Source organism: Triturus cristatus, chromosome 7 (assembly GCF_964204655.1).
Source record: "Triturus cristatus chromosome 7, aTriCri1.1, whole genome shotgun sequence".
Taxonomy (NCBI): domain Eukaryota; kingdom Metazoa; phylum Chordata; class Amphibia; order Caudata; family Salamandridae; genus Triturus; species Triturus cristatus.
The window spans coordinates 640,970,838-640,992,528 of record NC_140590.1 but is presented as its reverse complement, the minus strand read 5'-3'; the positions used below and the strand labels follow the sequence as shown (position 1 = coordinate 640,992,528).

General features: G+C 44.0%; 1 long non-coding RNA gene across 1 annotated transcript in view; it reads right to left on the bottom strand.

Moving 5' to 3' along the window:
* LOC146810274 (uncharacterized) overlaps positions 1-10,499 on the bottom strand; it is a 117,067-nt gene extending 106,568 nt beyond the window's left edge. Inside the window, exon 1 of the long non-coding RNA XR_014965655.1 lies at positions 9,971-10,499. This is a non-coding gene — a long non-coding RNA (uncharacterized LOC146810274). The remainder of the gene's footprint in view (positions 1-9,970) is intronic.
* Positions 10,500-21,691: the final 11,192 nt, after the last annotated feature.

Below are 21,691 nucleotides of genomic sequence, written 5' to 3'. Positions count from 1 at the left end.
TTAGCTGGCCTTATTCTTTACTAAGAAGAGTGTACTGGTGAAATCATTGTTTGAGTTTATGACTTTGCGAATTACACCTTTCTGTAGCATTTGGATCACTTCTAGTTCTACTAAGTTTGACTGTTCTTGGTCTAGGATCAACTCTCTGGGTGGGTGCTTTTGATGTTGTGTGTGGGTAACACCTATCTTGAAACCTCTTACAGTATAGAGTATCCATGGGTTGTTTGTTATTAAATGCCAGTTTTTGCTGAAGAGGCGCAATCTTCCCCCTCCCTTTAAAGGGGAAGAACCAAAAGGATTGGGATTCCTACCTTGGTTTCCACCTCCCTGGAACCTGCCTCTGCCACCACGGGTTTGTGTACCTCGGCCTCTTTGGGGGAAGAAGGTATTATTCCCACGGTATTGTTTTCCAGAGCCTCTTGGGTTCTTTTGGTGAAATTGGGAACTCTGTTGTCCACGGCTGGCAGCCAGTCCCGTCCTGCCAGCCCTTCCGAAAACTCTACCTCCAAACATACACCCTTATATTAGATTAAGCTCTGCTGAAGGCTGAGAAGGTTGAAACATACTATCCCAGGGTTTTGATAAAGTTTTCTCCAAAAAGTAAACCATTGGAGTCACCCTTAGGGTCTTTATTGGCCAAGTCCGAGAGTAGGATTAATCCTCATAAGTATGGCCCTTCTACGCTCAGCCAAATGGCTTCTTCTGACAGATCTAAAATTCTTGCAAGAGGTCCCAAAATATCCAAGACCTTGTCCTGGCATTGTTTGAGGCAACGCTCTAAGCCTTTCCTAGGGTCTTTGCCAGTTTTAAATAAGAAGGTCATCAATTCAGGATCCAAAATTGGAGTCATCCCTGCTTTATTATCCAGGAAATGTCTAGTGCATTCTTCCCTCATCAAATTTCGCGTTTCATTTTCAAAGGAATTCCGAATCCAGTGTTTAATAAATTCTGATACGTGGTCCATGGGCCACCAGTCTGATCCCCATGGGTGAGTTATCTGATTAGGGTTAAACATTTCCATCCCTGTTGGGTCTTTAATGGCTTTAAAGCTAGAGACTTGCTTAAGGTCTTCATCAAGGAGATCATAGTCTAAGTCTTCTAGGGGGGCAAAGATGTATTCATCCTCCTCGTCCTCTGGAGATGTATCATAGGAGTAGGTTTGTTTCATTTCCAGCTTGCAAGCCGGGGTCCTTTGAGCCATAAAGGTCACTTGGTCTTTTTGTGTCGCGGTGGACACCGGGGCTTATTGCGCCAATAAGGCTGCTCTTGCTTATTGTACTGCTATGGGTACCAAGGTCATTTGTAGCGCACAGGCTACCTGATGCTTGGTCTCTCTGTTTTGTAGCGCACTGGCTACCATTAATAAAGGGTACATTAGAAAGGTGTTTTTTAAGAACCTTACCTCCTTTTTTGATGGGAGTCTCCTCCTGTGGGAGGGATATTAGGTCCTCTTCGGATTAGTCCCTTTTTCTTTTGCTAAGGGCCACCTCCACTGCCTCTTTCAGGGAGGATTTAAATTCCTTCTCCAAGAGATTAATTAGCACTCTTTCATTGAGGGCTGTGCTTGAAGTCCCCTCTGTCTCAATATCAGACATAATGTTCTGAAAGCTGAATAAATAAAGCTGACTAAATAAAGCTTTGATGATATAAAATATTAATAATTTTGTAAAAAATTATTAGATGATTATTAACCAAAAGGTAGAGGTTGAGAATCCCCTTATTCCTTTTTTTTTTTTTTTAAAGAAAAGTATCCTTTCTTATCTTCTTTCAGCAAAAGAAACGTTCCTATCATTGAGCCAGCCTCTTTCAATGTTAGGATAGACGCTTGTCTGGCTCGAGCTTGCTTGGTTACCTTAATAACGGAAATTTACAGTGAGTCCTTACTTTCTTTTACCCAATTTGGGTATGTGTCATTTCCTCGATGGCTTTACGCCCTAGGGAAAGTCAGGAAACTCGAGGAGAAAGCTTTCCTTGTACACAGATCTGGGAAAGTCAGGGGCTGAGTTGCGTCCATCTCCTGCTTTCACAACCCAGCTCCGTGGCCGGTCACACAACTCTCTCCGAGGGGGAGTGAGACCTCGAAAAGATACTGCAGGCAGGAGAGGGGCCAGCGAGAGAACCATAGCGCCCCTCTAGTGCCCGTCAACCCCTCCCCATGTTGGGGAAATGGGCTCTCTATGTTTCGGGCGTGGTGCCCGAGCGAAACTCAGGGAGAGTAAAAGATCCGTCTAAACTCCTCAAAAGGCTCCTATTGTCCAGATATTTCGGGCGCGGACATGCGTCCGACGGAGTACCGGAGGAACCTCAGCCCACAGGAGCATCCTCTTATTACAGGGAAGCCGGTCGAGGCATTCGCTTGAGCCTCAGGTCAGTTTCCTTCCTTTTGTTTCCATTTTTTAAACTATAGTGGCATATAATTACTTCAATATTGAGTTATATGAACAGTGGTAATCGACTATCAAATAGAGTGTAAGAAAAACGCTGAGCATTTGGTGAGAAAAGCACACTATAAATAAGCATTTAAATGTTTAAATTAAACATAAAGGGAGTAGAGATCCAACCAGATATTGGAGGGGTCGCTACCCAAGTAGAGAAACAAATTCACTTACCTTATAAGAATGAAAGTAAAGGTTATTCACAGAAGTATTAAGGAGCTACAAGTTGAATGTACTTAACTGGAGCAGCCAATAAAAGAGGGGACATGAGGAACTGTTATGAAGAATAAATAGCTTTTTAAAATCAGGGCACTTTAAAACCGCTGCATGATATTAGTGATTTTTCAATTGTTGAAAACTTTCTTCTTGGCATTGGTCCACACAATCTTAGCTAGTGTGCCTTTCTCTGTGAGTAGGTCTGTGAGAGGGCTGGCTATGGAAAATTGAGGGATAAATCTCAGGCAGAGAGCTAGGTACAATGGCGATTCTTTAATTAACATACAGAGAGAATCTTGATTTCATTGAAGACAACAGAGGCCAACATTATGCAATAACTTTTATTGCTGCCCCAATATGCAGCCCTTTAAAGAACATGTGTTACATCACAAGTAAAACATTCCATAGAACTTTAAAAAAATAACATAGTAAGAGTGTAGCTAGGTATCATCCTCTTAAGGCTGCAACAAAAAAGTTAATCACATCAGAATAATCTTATAGTATTGATGGTATTGCTTGATGAGAAAAGAAACTTCATAATAAAGAGTTGTCTGGAAAAGATAGAAAAGGAGTGAGAACGACTTGAAATATCAAAATGTTATAATCCAGAAAAATGTACATTGCAAAGGCAACAAAATGCACCAGTAGCATACATATAAAGTATAAATATAGCTCAAGAATTGTTTTCTCTTAATTTATAACTTTACTCCACATGGGTGTAGAGGGATAATGTTACCCTCCGTTGTCTTTAATGAAATCAAGATTCTCTCTGTATGTTAATTGGAGAATCACCATTTCATTACAAGACCGGAGGCTACCATTATGCAAGTTTAAAGCTATTTAACACCATACCGCTCACGTGCTCCACCGGTTTCAGGTAGAAACTTGCAAAGGTAGCAGCACTGACCCATTCTGACGCTTTAAGTATCTGAAAGCGTACCTCCAGCCCAAAATACTTTGCTGGCAATTGCACCTCGAGAAGAGTGTGCTCCAATTTTTTTTAAATCCATTCCAGCTTCTAACATTATTGTTCTTACCCATCTAGAGATAGCAGCTGTAGATATAGCTTTATATGGTTTCACAAAAGATATCAGCAATTGATTTTCACCAACTGGTCAAACAAAAGACGTAATACTTTCGTATGCTTTCAGACAACTTACAACACAAAGTTTTTTACAATCATTAAAATAAGGGTAAACAATACTCTCAGACATTGTTTTGGTTCTTCTACAAATGTCAAAATGGACTCCGTCTGGGGGAAAATATCTGTTGCAGATTTCTAATGCTCTAACTTCAGATACTCTTCTGAAAGATATAAGGCAGAGAAGAGTAGCTAATTTGATTGACAACTGTTTTTGTTGTTTTTTTAAAGTAAAGGGTTGTCAGGCCAGGACATAAATAAGTCAAAAATAAGATTGGCCTTCCATAAGGACTGATATCTAGCCCTGGGAGGGCGTCTAAGTCTTATCCCTCTAATTACTCTGCAGATCAACGGATCGCTACCAACTGGAAACTCTTTTATCAGTGAGTGACCTGCTGAAATCCCTGATTTATAGCAGTTAACGGTTCGATAGCATAAACCTACTCTAAATAACTCTGCTGAGAAATTGGCTATATAGATTATAGGAGCATCCACGAGATCCAAATCTCATTCCATGCTCCAACTAGACCATTTTTTTCATACACCAGTGTATCTTTTCCTTGTTCCTGGTGCCCATGACTCAGTCAGTAGGCTTTTAGCCTCTCCTGAAAGGCCTGAATATCTGATTGATCGCCTGAAATCCTCCAAATAAGAAGGTTCATATTCCCTTCTAGTAGGAGAGAATGTTGTTCTCCTTCTTGTCTTAGGAGAAGGTCTAAATTCCCTGGAATTAAATGTCGGAAGTCTATTGCTAGTTCCAGGACCCCAGGAAACCATACCTGTATATCCCAAAAGTGAGTTACCAAAATTATCTTGTATTTCTCTCCCCGTGTCAACAATACCCTCTGCATTAGAGTGTGGGAGGGGGAAAGCATAACAGTTCCTCATGTCCCAGGTGTGAAGTAGAGCATCTACTCCAATAGCTTTGGGATCTTCTCTCCAGCTGAAGTAGTGTTCTACTTGATATGTTAATCTGCTGGCGAACAGATCTACTTGAATGGGGCCCCAAAGGTTCTGAATTTTTTTAAAGACTTTTGGGTTCAGTTTCCAGTTGCTTGAGTCACTTAGAAACCTTGCCTTTCAATCTGCTCTTATGTTCTGGTGACCAGGAATGAATTCTGCTTTCAGTAAAATTTTCTGGGTCCAGCGAAAATACTAAATTTCCTTGGCCATGTCTGCGAGTGTTTTGGACCTTGTGCCCCCTAGGTGATTGCTATAGGACACGGCTGTAAAGTTGTCCAGTCTCAAGAGTACTATGCTGTTCTCTATGGATGACTTGAAACTCATCAGTGCGTTCAAGCCAGCCATCCTCTCTAGACAATTTATGTGAAGTAGACGTTCCTCTTGTGACCATTTCCCTCCAGTCTCTGTCACACCTAGTCTCGCACCCCAACCTAGGTTGCTTGCGTCTGATTCCACTATGTAATCTGGGACATTCCCGAAGATTGCCTTCTCATTCCAACTGTCCAGATTGTTCCTCCTCCCCAGGAGATCCTCTCGTGCTTCTTGAGACAAGGAAATCTTGTCTGAGTACCATAGTCCCTTCCTTAAAGCCAAAAAATGTAGGTTCTGTAGGGCCCTGTAGTGTAAAGGAAATGGTGAAACAGCCTGGATAGAAGAGGACAGAAGGCCAAGCACTCTTGCTAAGGATATTAGATTCAGAGTATCTTTTGAGAGGACATAATCTACTTCCTTCTTTATTTTGGCCAATTTTTTCAAGGGTAATTGCAATTGGCTTGTGATGGTATTCACCTGAAAACCTAGAAACTCTATATTCTGAGTAGGTGTTGTTACAGACTTTTCTGTGTTGACAATGAATCCTAGTCCCTCTAAGAGGTCCATTGTCCACTTCATATGTATTAGCAATTTCTTCTGACTCTGTGACATTATCAACATATCGTCTAGATAAATCATAATCCGAACACCCCTTTTTCTTAGAAAGGCTACTACACTTCTTAGAACTTTGGTGAAGCACTAAGGAGCTGATGAGATGCCAAAGGGAACACAGCAGAATTGATAAATGTTTCCTTTCCATGAGAACCTTAAATATTTTTGTGAGTTGTAGTCCATATGGATTGTGAAATAAACATCTTTGAGATCCAATTTCACAAGCCAGTCTTTTTCTTGTAAAGTGTCCTTCAAAAGATGGATACCCTCCGTCTTGAAGTGTCTGTATACAAAGAATGCTTTTAGCTGGCCTTATTCTTTACTAAGAAGAGTGTACTGGTGAAATCATTGTTTGAGTTTATGACTTTGCGAATTACACCTTTCTGTAGCATTTGGATCACTTCTAGTTCTACTAAGTTTGACTGTTCTTGGTCTAGGATCAACTCTCTGGGTGGGTGCTTTTGATGTTGTGTGTGGGTAACACCTATCTTGAAACCTCTTACAGTATAGAGTATCCATGGGTTGTTTGTTATTAAATGCCAGTTTTTGCTGAAGAGGCGCAATCTTCCCCCTCCCTTTAAAGGGGAAGAACCAAAAGGATTGGGATTCCTACCTTGGTTTCCACCTCCCTGGAACCTGCCTCTGCCACCACGGGTTTGTGTACCTCGGCCTCTTTGGGGGAAGAAGGTATTATTCCCACGGAATTGTTTTCCAGAGCCTCTTGGGTTCTTTTGGTGAAATTGGGAACTCTGTTGTCCACGGCTGGCAGCCAGTCCCGTCCTGCCAGCCCTTCCGAAAACTCTACCTCCAAACATACACCCTTATATTAGATTAAGCTCTGCTGAAGGCTGAGAAGGTTGAAACGTACTATCCCAGGGTTTTGATAAAGTTTTCTCCAAAAAGTAAACCATTGGAGTCACCCTTAGGGTCTTTATTGGCCAAGTCCGAGAGTAGGATTAATCCTCATAAGTATGGCCCTTCTACGCTCAGCCAAATGGCTTCTTCTGACAGATCTAAAATTCTTGCAAGAGGTCCCAAAATATCCAAGACCTTGTCCTGGCATTGTTTGAGGCAACGCTCTAAGCCTTTCCTAGGGTCTTTGCCAGTTTTAAATAAGAAGGTCATCAATTCAGGATCCAAAATTGGAGTCATCCCTGCTTTATTATCCAGGAAATGTCTAGTGCATTCTGCCCTCATCGAATTTCGCGTTTCATTTTCAAAGGAATTCCGAATCCAGTGTTTAATAAATTCTGATACGTGGTCCATGGGCCACCAGTCTGATCCCCATGGGTTAGTTATCTGATTAGGGTTAAACATTTCCATCCCTGTTGGGTCTTTAATGTCTTTAAAGCTAGAGACTTGCTTAAGGTCTTCATCAAGGAGATCATAGTCTAAGTCTTCTAGGGGGGCAAAGATGTATTCATCCTCCTCGTCCTCTGGAGATGTATCATAGGAGTAGATTTGTTTCATTTCCAGCTTGCAAGCCGGGGTCCTTTGAGCCATAAAGGTCACTTGGTCTTTTTGTGTCGCGGTGGACACCTGGGCTTATTGCGCCAATAAGGCTGCTCTTGCTTATTGTACTGCTATGGGTACCAAGGTCATTTGTAGCGCACAGGCTACCTGATGCTTGGTCTCTCTGTTTTGTAGCGCACTGGCTACCATTAATAAAGGGTACATTAGAAAGGTGTTTTTTAAGAACCTTACCTCCTTTTTTGATGGGAGTCTCCTCCTGTGGGAGGGATATTAGGTCCTCTTCGGATTAGTCCCTTTTTCTTTTGCTAAGAGCCACCTCCACTGCCTCTTTCAGGGAGGATTTAAATTCCTTCTCCAAGAGATTAATTAGCACTCTTTCATTGAGGGCTGTGCTTGAAGTCCCCTCTGTCTCAATATCAGACATAATGTTCTGAAAGCTGAATAAATAAAGCTGACTAAATAAAGCTTTGATGATATAAAATATTAATAATTTTGTAAAAAATTATTAGATGATTATTAACCAAAAGGTAGAGGTTGAGAATCCCCTTATTCCTTTTTTTTTTTTTTTTTAAAGAAAAGTATCCTTTCTTATCTTCTTTCAGCAAAAGAAACGTTCCTATCATTGAGCCAGCCTCTTTCAATGTTAGGATAGACGCTTGTCTGGCTCGAGCTTGCTTGGTTACCTTAATAACGGAAATTTACAGTGAGTCCTTACTTCCTTTTACCCAATTTGGGTATGTGTCATTTCCTCGATGGCTTTACGCCCTAGGGAAAGTCAGGAAACTCGAGGAGAAAGCTTTCCTTGTACACAGATCTGGGAAAGTCAGGGGCTGAGTTGCGTCCATCTCCTGCTTTCACAACCCAGCTCCGTGGCCGGTCACACAACTCTCTCCGAGGGGGAGTGAGACCTCGAAAAGATACTGCAGGCAGGAGAGGGGCCAGCGAGAGAACCATAGCGCCCCTCTAGTGCCCGTCAACCCCTCCCCATGTTGGGGAAATGGGCTCTCTATGTTTCGGGCGTGGTGCCCGAGCGAAACTCAGGGAGAGTAAAAGATCCGTCTAAACTCCTCAAAAGGCTCCTATTGTCCAGATATTTCGGGCGCGGACATGCGTCCGACGGAGTACCGGAGGAACCTCAGCCCACAGGAGCATCCTCTTATTACAGGGAAGCCGGTCGAGGCATTCGCTTGAGCCTCAGGTCAGTTTCCTTCCTTTTGTTTCCATTTTTTAAACTATAGTGGCATATAATTACTTCAATATTGAGTTATATGAACAGTGGTAATCGACTATCAAATAGAGTGTAAGAAAAACGCTGAGCATTTGGTGAGAAAAGCACACTATAAATAAGCATTTAAATGTTTAAATTAAACATAAAGGGAGTAGAGATCCAACCAGATATTGGAGGGGTCGCTACCCAAGTAGAGAAACAAATTCACTTACCTTATAAGAATGAAAGTAAAGGTTATTCACAGAAGTATTAAGGAGCTACAAGTTGAATGTACTTAACTGGAGCAGCCAATAAAAGAGGGGACATGAGGAACTGTTATGAAGAATAAATAGCTTTTTAAAATCAGGGCACTTTAAAACCGCTGCATGATATTAGTGATTTTTCAATTGTTGAAAACTTTCTTCTTGGCATTGGTCCACACAATCTTAGCTAGTGTGCCTTTCTCTGTGAGTAGGTCTGTGAGAGGGCTGGCTATGGAAAATTGAGGGATAAATCTCAGGCAGAGAGCTAGCTACAATCCTATCTCAACCTGACCAACAAGGTGATTTACGACCAGTTTTCTTCCTCATTAGAAAACTCTTTTCTCGTGAAGTGCGGTATTCCACCATGGAAAAGGAGTGCTTGGCTATTAATGCTTGGACCGTTTAAGTGATTTGAACATGCAAGCAAGGACTGTAAAGAGGACGATCCTAATGTATTTTGGAGTCTCTACGCAATAGCCATAATAATAATAATATAATAATAATCCACATTTGGAAAGCGCGAACAATCACCCGTAACGGATTCTAGGTGCTGGGGGCCGTCGGGAAGATTAAGCAAGCTATTGCCCAGAGTCACATGGTGCTGGGCTAATCTGCCGCCGGGGATCGAACCGTGATCCCGGAGTCAGTCGCCCTGGCCGCGGCGCCACACCTGATGGTTGGCATCTGTTTTTAATCTTACTGAGAAGGAAGCAAGTATTCACAAGATTATATTTGTCTCCAACACTGAGTCCTGAGAATGGTCTCATGAACTCTTTGGGCCATTGAAGACCGAAACTGTGACACAATATCCTTATTAACTTGAAGCATTTTAAACTGTTTTTTGTCATGTCCCAATTGGGCGAGTATCTGGATGATTAAATCAGTGGGACTAATGATATTTTTTGCATTGTTCTGGTTAAAAGGAGTGATTGCACTTCCATCAATCCCCTGAATTGATAGAGTTTAGAGATTTGGAGGAATTTGGTGGTAGTGCCAGTGTTGTTATCAATGAAATGTACATATTGTCTATATATGAAATGTGGATTATGCTAATGATATGTATTATATAAAAGGTAACAAATTGAATATAATTGAAATTAAAGTATCCTAATCTTGGAATACATCCGTGACTGTAATTATCTGATGTATGATTAATCACATATGTAAACGTGGTAAAATGTGGAAATATTATGTTTAAATAATTCCTCAAGGGATATATTGTATGAGTTTATAGCTATTAAGCCATGGAAGTTCTACAATATTATCTACTAGGACGTACCTTCATATCTTCATTCTCTTGACAGACCATGCCCCCTTAATCTGGCTTTCTACACATAAAGATACTTACCCAAAGATTCTCCGTTGGTCCTTAGCTATGCAACCTTCTTCTTTCCAGGCATTCCATGTACCCGGAAAACTACAAGGAAATGTCGATTTTCTGTCCCGATGTCCTGCTTCCGTATGGCCCGAACATCCATGCTAGGTTGCCAGGCAATGTGATCCCGTACTCGGCTGTGGTGATTCCAAGCTGGCTGCCACAGGCTACCTGCAGAGAGCTGAAAGTAGTGTACCACCACGCCTGCCACACGTGACCAGAACATCACCCGCCGGAGAGGAAGACGCCAAAGAGGTCATCTGGAGAAACACGGAGTCAGAGAAAAACGAAGAAGAGAACATCGAAAAAGGAAGCCATCCAGAACAAGGAGAGTGGACTCAGGGACAACCCATATCGACAACACCAAGCAGGGAAGGGGGAAAAAGCAGGAAGTGGAAGACGGAAGCACAGGACACGCCGGCGAAGAGCCTGTACGAGACCTGACCGGGGACACAAGTGGTCAAGATGGCTGGCCCAGAAAAGGAGAGAACGCTGAGATAACCCCTGCCATGACCCAGGAGGGCCGCGGCCAAAGGAAGGTGCCTATATATACTTTTTAGTGACTGAGAGAGTGGTGGGCGGGAAAGGGGGCGTCTGCACCAAATCACTGATCACCTACTCAGAGATGCCTGTGAGCACCAAACACAGGCTGCGGTGGTAGCACACTTAACAAACAAAATGTGCAAACTCAAATCAAGGTTCCTGACCCATGTTTTTTTTTTTTTTTTTGGCATGATCCTGGTTTTCTCTTCCTTTTAATATCCCACAAGGGAGAGCCTACCAAAGAAGGAAGACGGCAACTAACAAAGAGACCCCAAGGGAAAAAAAGAAAAGGAAAGAAAGAAGATAAGAAAAAAAAATAGAGAGAAGGAGAGACGCTATCAGTCTATATTACATTTTAAGCGTTTCTTTCTTTTCATAGATAAAAAAAAATCATAATAAAGAAAAAAAAGGAGAGAGAGTTTCTGACAACTGATCATTTGGACATTGACTTTGTCTCATTACTTTACCCATGTCCTCCCACCGGACTAAAACTACGTTATGAACATAGCTTCGGCCAAGACGTTTCTTGATGAAATGGGAGAAAACACCCGGGGGGAGCTCACTATGTGATGGGTTTCTGGACCTAGAGGGAGAAAGATCTAGTTAGGCTTTCAAAAATTACAAAGAACCCACCGAATGCCCAGTGAAATGCATTACATGTAAGTATTCCATATATGCTTTCTTTGTGAGTATTCTGAAAGCCGGCAAATGTTATAGGCTGAGTTGAGGAATCCAGCCTTCAAACCATTGAACAAATCGCTCACTTAGTAGCTTCAGCTACGCAAACTGTCACGTGATGCATTCATTCTTATTAAGGCTAAGATACCCTTGATATGCAAAACATTAAGTGAGAAATACTCACCATCGATTCCAGAGAACACCAAAATACATGAGAGCTTTACATTATTATCGAGTGCAATGTCTGAGCACACTGAAAAATTGTGTTTTCAGCCGAGTAATCAGATAAAGTGAATATTTATGAACTCACATTCATCCACAGTGCGGCGTGATTTCGACAAAAAAAACCGAGATGTGTTTCCAGTGAACCTAACTCTAATAGACAATATGCAAAATTTCACACATGCCGTACACTGTGCAACGCAAAGTAGCAAGAGCCGGAAGGCTTAAGCTCTGACCTACTTAGATGACAGCGCGGCATGACGGGATTCCTCCCCTGCTGGATTCCTGTCTGCAGTCTCCCTCGAGCCTGCTGGCTTTAGCATTCTCTTTTTATGTAGGAATTTAATATTGTTACACACAGAACAGATTTTCAGAAGTCGCCCGCCATTGTCCCTTTGATCACAATGCAAGCCAGGAAGATATACCACCGAGCACTGTACTTAGTTTGTCACATTTCAGGGGCTGCTGATTCGTGGAAGGTTCATTTCTTTTACAGCCTCCTCAATATAAATCCTATATGAAAAGAAACGTTTGCACGAGGTCCTTGGCAATGTCAAATGTCTACAGTAGTTAACATGGTTCAAAGAAACCAGGATTCACATCACAGTTAAGTTTAGGTATTTTAATGTAGAGATAGATAGATGTTCACAGTTTATCAGTCTAGAAAACCAATGTAAAATAGACAAATGTAACCTGCCACCACCACATTTACTCTTCCATTACAGGTAACTTGGCAGCATAAAGTGCTTACAATAAAGTATGCACTTTGCTTGTGTCAATATTCTTAAGTGATTGTTTAGGTTCTTAATGTCAGGAATGCACTTCTAGCAGATTTGCTACATTTAGGTCGGAAATTGAACGTTTAAAGACCAATACTGAGGTACATGAGCCAACGTCATCCACTTCACACATTTCTCCACAGTCCAATAAATCGTGGAAGTGCCACGCCTGGGTGGAAGTAGCAGAAATAAGGCTCAAGGGCTGGTCATGGAGAGTGGTAATAGAAACCTCACTCCCGTCATTGTTTGCTACTGTGCATGTCATCTTTAACCCCTTAACTGCTGGGCCTTCCCCCCCTCTCATCCCTGGTGCTGAGAGCTTTTTTGGCTATTTGGGGTAGTTTGTGCTTATGGTGCCATAACTTTTTTTCCACATAAGGTATCTATGCCAAATTTGCGGTCTGGGGATTCTAAAGGTACCCATAGATAGTGGATTCCTCTGGAGGGAACAGAGAACATGAACAAAATATAGCTACATTTTGAGTTTTGGGGGGAAAAGTGGGCAAAAAAGTATTCCCGGATAACAGTGTCTGTTTGTTTTTCCTAAAATTGGTTTCAGTGAATGTTTTGCTATGCTAAAGTCACCATCTTGCCAGCTTTCAGCAACATGCAGAGCTGAATGAAAAAACATTACTTTTTACCACAGTTTTGGCATTTTCAAAAGAAGTAGCCCATTGTTTCCATTTTTTTGTGCTCTCAACCTACATACAGCTTGCGGTGGAAAGCAGTGTAAAACCCATGGGTGATCCAGGCAACCTATAGATTTCTGGAAAGTAGACACAATTCTGAGTTCATTAAGGGTCCATGAATAGATCCCTCAAGGTTTTCCCAAAGAAACTAACTATTGGAATAAAGAAATATTGAAAATGAGTAGGAAAAAATGGCCATTTGTGACGTTCTCATCTGTTACTTTCTGTCACGATGGTATTTACAAAACCAGTGAACCATTATGTCCGCTAGACCATTCTGGTTGTAGGAATATATAGGGTTTGTAGGTTCTCCAAGAACCCAAGGTACCCAGAGTCAACAACTGAGTTGCACTTTGCCATGTGTTTTTCATTGTGAAAAAAATATCGACAAAATCATATGGTTAAATATATAGATTGAAAAATGGGTATAAAGGAAACCTCTGATTTTCTAAAGTAGGCACAAGATATTGAGTTTAGAAGCAGTGATTATTTGTACATCTCTGGATTCGTGGGAAGCTAGCATTGATTTAGAGCAGTGATACTCAAAGTACGGCCTGGGGGCCACATTCGGCCCTCCTGACCTCTACATGCCGCGCCCTGAGCAGCAGCAGCACAGGGCTGCTGTTTATTCGACTCAGCACTAACAGTGAAAAAAGTTAAATATACAGCAACCACTTATTTAAAGGTTAATTGCAGTTAAACAAAAGGAAGTAAATAGGCCCTTAACTTTAGGAACACCTTCATTTTTAAAGACAGCAAATGTAAAAATACCATAGTCTTTTCAAAATTCAAAATGTGTATTTCATTGACCTGCAGAACCATTTCACCGTAGTAAATTAAATTATAGCAGTGCATTCAAAAGTATTTTTTTTAAGTGATGGTTTTCAAACATTAATTTAGAAATGTTCATGCTTCCCACCCTGACAAGAATGTCATTAGTGATTACAGTCAAGCACATTAGATGGTTTTGTACAGCACACATCCTGCAGTCATGTATTTCGAGATCCTCTTATTTGTGATAATGATGGAAAAGGAGGGAAATTGAAATAATACAATTGCCCAGGGTCACAAACTGGCCAAGTGGAGTCGTGGGGATTCATGCCATGTTTTCTGGTTTCACATTGCCCAATTGAGTTCAGCCAGTAGATATACATGGTTCGCTTCCCCTACACCCACTTTACAGCCACCTTCCCCACTGGCATCAGTGCGGCCCTCAGTCACACCAAAGACCAAACTTTGCGGCCCCCGGGAAAATGTTTGTGCGTACCAATGATATAGAGGGTATTTTTCAAAACGTCTTCTTTCTTACACACTGGCTTACATTTGGAATACACAAATTCAGCAAAATCCAATTGCTAATAACAAATGTTCTACTATTTTATCCTCCCACATGTCTTCTAATAAAAATGGTACCTCACTTGTGTGGGTAGGCCTAATGTCCACGACAGGAAATGAGCCAAAACACAACATTCAAACTGGAATGGCATGGTGAGCAAAAATCGATGGATTTAGGCCCAGATCTCTGTACTGGGGTGAATGTATGACATTGTTCTGCATTCTCTTCATCAACTGTTGTTTTTGCATTTGTCACCCCGAGTGGGACCGGTATGCTCAGACATGAGTCCCGTGCTCTCCATGCCACTGGAATCAAGCTATCCTGGCTGAAGAGGGGTGAAACCCTGAAACCGGTCCTAGGATGTTACCAGGCGAGGTCGCCCCCACACACCCCTGCTACTGCCTCACTGGCCTTGTTGCCGGCTGTGCCCTCGTTTTGCTGCCTCGCTTTCATTGTATTGTGCCCTCGTTCTGCTGACTCGCTTGTTTAATCTATTGTGCCCTCGTATTGTTTATTCTGTGGTGCCCTCGTATTACTGCCTCGTTCATCTATTGTGCTGTTTGTGACTCTGCTGTGCCCCCGTTTCCCCTTCCTTGCTGCCTTGTCTTTTTTTCGTTTCTTTTCCACTGGACGGGACGACCCAGCCGCCGCTGAGCTGCCCCCTGCCCTCCTTTCCCGCCGCTGCCTCCCTGCGGCCCCGCCCCCCTCCTGCCCATTCGCCGCCCCGCTCCCGCCACCCAGCTGCTCCTCCCTCCCGGCTCCTTCTTAAGGAGACAGCACAGAGGCGCAGGGAGCGACCGCTGAGCCTGTTACCAGGCGAAGTCGCCCCCACACACCCCTGCTACTGCCTCACTGGCCTTGTTGCCGGCTGTGCCCTCGTTTTGCTGCCTCGCTTTCATTGTATTGTGCCCTCGTTCTGCTGACTCGCTTGTTTAATCTATTGTGCCCTCGTATTGTTTATTCTGTGGTGCCCTCGTATTACTGCCTCGTTTATCTATTGTGCTGTTTGTGACTCTGCTGTGCCCCGGTTTCCCCTTCCTTGCTGCCTTGTCTTTTTTTGTTTCTTTTCCACAGGACGGGACGACCCAGCCGCCGCTGAGCCGCCCCCTGCCCTCCTTTCCCGCCGCTGCCTCCCTGCGGCCCCGCCCCCCTCCTGCTCATTCGCCGCCCCGCTCCCGCCACCCAGCTGCTCCTCCCTCCCGGCTCCTTCTTATGACGCCCTCGCCCACGCGCAGCGGTCACGCGCAGTGGTCGTGCTGATTGTGCACCGAAGGCGCGCCAAAGCCAAACCCGTCTGCGCCCGTCCGCGCCTGGACCGCGCCCAGCGCCAGGACCCCTGGCCCCCGCCACCGATGCAAGACTACACGACAGACCTAGGACGCCGCCGCCCTCAACGCACTCAATACCGGCCGGAACCCCGCCTGCTGCCAGGCCGCCCCGAAACGCATTTACGGACCCTTCACCTGCAGAACCTGCAAGTTCACCTGCCTCCGAACCTGCACCGCACCCGCCAAGCCAAGCTCCAGCAGCAACCTCAAGTGCATCCTGCTCAACACCCGCTCCGTCCACAGACACGCCATGGAACTCTGGAACCTGCTCGACACAACATCACCAGACGTCGCCTGGGGTCACGGAAACCTGGATGAACGCCTCCTCAGCCCCCGACATTGCCATCGCCATCCCGGACGGGTACAAGATCATCAGGAGGGACCGCGTCAACCAGACCGGAGGAGGCATCGCCATCGTCCACAAGAACACCATCCGCATCACGACCGACTCCAACGACACCTTCGCCGCCGCAGAGCACCTCCACTTCCAGATTCACACTGACCCAAAGACGACCCTCAGAGGCACCCTCATCTACAGACCCCCTGTCGTACTTTAGAATTTGGGACCGCGTAGGAGGCAGGGCCCTACCCCTGTCTATCCCGGTATTAGTGAACCGCGAATGGTTAATGCGGTATGTACAAGTGCTTTGTGTAACGTTTTAGCTATGAATGCACTGTGTATACATTATTATACATCACTACGTGGGTTCCATTTTAGAGCGGTGGCCATCTTATGGTTGCCCTCACATAGGCTACATAGCATGGAGCAAATACGAGCCTTTTAGAGCACATGTGTTTTCCTTTGACTTCTCTGTGACCTGGGCAGCTTGGCTCCGCTGCCCCAGGTCAGTCCGGTCTCACGAGTTCCCCGTCCTCTGGCCACCTGTGATTAGCATCAGGGCTTGACACACCATAAAGCCTTTACATTAAACACGAGCCTCCAGCTAATCTCTTTCTCACCTGACTGTTCCTGCTTTATGGCTTGTTTTCCAAACAGGAGATGCTCATGTTTATTGGGGCCTATCGATATCTGATGTGGGATCTGAGCCTTGCTGGGTAAATAATTGTGGGCTGGTTTGACTGGAATGTGGGATGGTCATCATGACTCTGCCTTTTCGTTTGTAATGTATACATGTAATGGCCATATCGTAAACTAAGGAATGTATGCCTGAAGCAGGATATTCTGTATTTAAGAAGAAGCCCGTTTCTGTGATTTTTAGCAGTCTCCTGAGAACATACACGCTGTTGTACTTCTAGGATACCTGTAATTGGTCTGCAGCCAATAAACTGATCTTTGACTTCACCCAGAAGACTCTGTGTTTCTGTAGGTCTGAAACAGGAAGAACCCCGAAGTCATAGGGTGTGTTCCCCTGCACCGCTGAGCTTAAAATACCCAGTACTTCAGTTGGCGCCCAACTCGGCGCGATTTCAGCGGTACCGGTCCAAGCCAGAGGTTCGTGAGGAGCTTCGTGTGGAAATTCTGGAGGAAGGCCGCCACTTCATCGACCCCTGCATGTCGACGTGGTCCAAAAGTCTTTTCTGCGAGGTTCTCCGCGTCCCGACGGCTACGAAGGACTGCTGCCCTGATTAATCGCCCTGTTTTGGACCCTTGACGATTTTTTGGTAGAGCGAAACAATCGAGAGAGTCTTCTGGTGACGCCATCGATCATCAATATTCAGTTAAGTATAAGTGGAGCGTCTCCTAGTTTGAATTTGGTATCCTTCGGGATCATTTTGATTTGGTGCTTGCAAGTCCCAAAGCCAGAGGACTTGTGTATTCACGAAACTATCGTATTCGATAATCCTTTGACGTTTGAAACTAGACTAGTGAGCGAAGATGCCTGGTTCTAGTGTATTTTGTAGATTGTTTTGTTTGGGTTGTGGAAGGGATTTCCAGTTAGAGGATTCATGTCCGGTTCCTCCAATTGGAACTCCTACTTATGAGCTTTATGTAAAACATGGCGTGGGCCCCATTGCATATAATGAAGTATGGATCCGATACACCAGAAAGGACGGTGTTTTAAAATGGCCCCAAAATGGTAGTTTCGATACAGATATCTTAGATAATTTGGAAGTTAAATTGTTTAAAAAGAAAGCCCGGCCGGCGATGTTTGATTCTTTCCGCCTATGGCGAAAGGAAGCCAAACAGAAGGAAATTAAGCTAGCAAAAAAGAATAAGAAAGAAAGAGGTATGTCAGTGATGCAAGCAGCTGTGCAATTTAAAGATAATGAGGAGGAACAAATGAATGAGCAATTACATAGACAGCGCAAACTAGGGATTGATAAATGTTACCCTGTTTTGTCACCCCTTGTGCAAGATGAGACAAAAGAGAAAGAGAAAGATTCCCTAATGTCCCATTTGCTAAGTTCGCCACCCCCGTATGCGCAAAATGCTACCGCGCCTCCACAGCTTGTAAATGCGCAGCCTCCAGTAAATATGCCGCAAGCCTTCCCACAGCCGCCAGCTCCTTCTCAGCTGGCTCCTATCCCTGCAGTGCAGCCCTCTCAAGGGCCGCCAGTTTTGTTACCTGTTGCCCCCGCGCTTCCTGCGACTTTGCCTAGCACGCCAGCTGCCTCCTCTGGCGCTCCTTCTTACACTACCCAGGTACCTGTATCTGAATCTGTTTTTCTTCCCTCTGTCTATCCCCCCGTTGTCGCTTCAACTTCTCCTTCAGCACGACAACGACTAGCTAATGTAGTGACTACTTTAATGTCGCCTCTCTTTGGGTCATCTAGTGCGACCCCTGGTTTACAACGTAAGCAATTGCGCAGTCAGCTGCCTGATCCTGAAGAGAAAAAGGTATTAGATCATATGGCGCGTAGGTGGATTATTTTTTCTTCACTCTCTGAGGTGGAGTCAGTTGTTGACGTTTTTCACCAATGGGATGCCCCGAAACAGAGGTATGTGTTCGAGAAAATGTGTGAAATCCTCTGTGAGGAATTGGATGATCATGGTAGAGATCCAAACCCGCAGGAGCTATGTCCAGTGAGATTCGATTTTGGAAAAGGCACGATTGTGGGCCCCGATGTGAATAAAGCAGTTGCGACCTTATTATCTTTGAGGAATGATGATTGCCAGCAGTCATTGTTTGAGCAGGATTTCCCTGTGGGGAAGAAGGTAAAAGCGCGCCAATATCCGATGCGTGAGGTTCCCCCAGTTTGGAGACCTGCTGATCCGAATGCTAATCCACCTGTCTTAGCACATTTTCAGCGTGTTTGGGTGCATGTCCCATGGAAGCGATCTGAGGTGTTAGCGCTTAAGCAGACATTGCCTGACCCCCGTAAAAACCCTACAGGGTATTATAAGGAGTTATCCCAAACTGCAGAATTGTGTGTCATGAATCTGGCTGACATAGATATGTTATTTGGGAATGTTGTTCCACAGCCTTTATGGGGATCCATCCGTAATACGGATCATGCTGCAGAACTAGGGGGTACATGGGCTAATATCATTGCTGCAGACGCTATACAAGTTGGTGGCGCAAAACCTGACCCTTTAGTGGCAGAACTCCCTGGTCGAATTATTACATACATGAAGACCATAATGCCCGCGATGCGCGTAAATTGGGACAAACTATCTGCATGCAAGCAGAAGAAAGATGAGACAGTGTCCGATCTCTTCACTAGGTTTGAAGAAACGTTTATCGACCACAGTGGTCAAGACATGAGCACTGAAGATGGCCAACGGTTATTTGTTGATAAATTTGTGCAGAATCTACTTCCCGAGTTGTGTAAAAAATTAAAGGACTCAGAAAGTTCTTGGGCTGTTTCCTCTTCAGCGCAAATACTGGCTACTGCACAGTATTATGAAAATAGAGACAAAGATGAGAAGGATAGAACAGATAAGAAAACGAAAGAACTAAAAACGAAGGTCCTTTTGCAGCAGGCTTACCCGCCACGTGGAGAACAGAATAATTATAGGCAAACACAAGGTGTCTATCACCAGCCCCAACAGTTTCAGAATAATCAGCAAATGAATGGGTATTATCAACCACGTATCCCTATAGGTCCCAATCAATGTTCATATTGCAAAGAGGAAGGTCATTTTAAATATAGTTGCCCTAAATTAATGCAGCGTAACAGTAATGCGTATGGCGCAAGAGGTAAAGGTGGTCAGCAAGCTCCTAGAGGCAGAGGACGTGGAAATGTTCCCCAGAACGCGCGTCCTCTTCCGCCTCAAAATACCATAAATAGCTTTGATCAGCAAGCCAACGCGACTGGTAATACAGCTCAGTACTACAATAATGATTATTATGCAGAAGACGACAATGTAGAAGATAATGATTACTAGGACAGCCGTAGACAGAGAGAGGGAGTTGTTTCAGTGCCAGTGGATCAGAGCGGACCTTATGTTAAAGTAACTACAGCAAATGTAACAGAGCCCTTTCTGCTGGACACTGGTGCTGCAAAGAGTTCAATCATGCATTCAAAACTCCCTGGCGCGCCTTTGTCTGGCGAAATGAATGTTTCAGTAGGTTTTTCTGGCGCCCCAGTTAGGAACCCGATTTCTAGTCCTATGTCTCTTTCTGTTGGACCTTGCGAGCTAAAAGCACCTCTCATCCTAACAACAGGTTGTGGTGAGAATTTGTTAGGATTAGACTAGCTAAAAAGATTACATGCTACGTTGTATTGTTCTCCCTCAGGAGTACAACTTACATTAGGCAAGAAAGTGATTTCCCCAATGTATTTGTCTAAAAATGCAATGCCGCCTGAATTGTCATCCCTTCCGGATGTCCTGTGGGCTACTGGGCCCAATGATGTGGGTCTCTTGGAAATACCGCCATATGTGGTAACTTTAAAAGCCAATGTCAGATTGCCACGTATTCCCAGTACAAGATCTCCAATGAAGGTCAGAAAGCATTGTTAGCAATTGTCAGTGATTTGATTAAAAAGGGTGTGATTGAAGAGACAAGAGGCAACGTTTGCAATAGTCCTGTTTTACCTGTCTTAAAACGAACGGACCCTTCACAGCCACCTGTTTACAGATTTGTGATTGATCTTAGAGAGGTTAATAAGATTGTTGTGCCACAGTTTCCAGTTGTCCCTGATATAACTGCCTTGTTAACCATGATTCCAGCCTCCGCTGCATGGTTCTCAGTGATCGATTTAAAGAATGCTTTCTTTAGCATCCCAATTGCAGAGGAGAGCAGAGACATTTTTGGCTTCAGTTTAGGAGGTCGCAGCTTCCGCTTTAAACGCGCTCCTCAGGGCTACTGTGAAAGCCCATCAATATACAGCCAAGCTTTGAAAGCGCAGCTTGATGCACTTGTTTTACCTAGTGGCGCTATCCTCATTCAGTACGTTGACAATTTACTGATCGCCGCGGATACTGAAAAGATTTGCAAAGAAGCTACATTGTCATTGTTGCGTCATTTGTCTGCCTTTCATCACAAAGTGTCTCTCTCAAAATTGCAATATTGTCGACAAGAAGTGACCTACTTAGGTCATCTCTTATCGAAGGAGGGAAGGAAACTGACCCCAGAAAGAATTCAAGCCATTGCACAGTTGAGTGTGCCAAGAACACAGAGAGAAGTGCGTGCTTTCTTGGGCATTACTTCATACTGTAGGCATTGGATTCCTAATTTTTCCTTGTTGGCAAAACCTTTGTTAGCATTAACATGCAAAGACACACCGAATCCTATCCCATGGTCTGAAGAGTGTCAGAAAAGTTTTTGGGAATTGCGTAATGTGTTATGTTCAGCTCCTGTGTTGGGTACCCCTGACTACAGCAAGCCTTTTACATTGTATGTTCACGAGAAAGATGATTGCGCGTTATCAGTGTTAACACAGCCTTTTGGCGACAGACCGCGTCCATGCGCATATTTTTCATCAACCTTGGACCCTGTAGCGAGGGCATTGCCAAGTTGTCTGAGAGCCACAGCTGCCGCAGCTATGTCTATTCGACAGTCTGCTGGACTAGTAATGGATAATACATTGATTGTTATGGTTCCACATGCTGTGGACACATTGTTAAACAGGACCAAGACGCAGCACTTAACTAGTGCGCGCTTATCTGGATATGAGCTAACACTGTTAGCAAATCGTATACACATAAAGAGATGCAACACATTGAATCCAGCTACACTATTACCAATTCCAGCAGACCTAGATGAGATTGA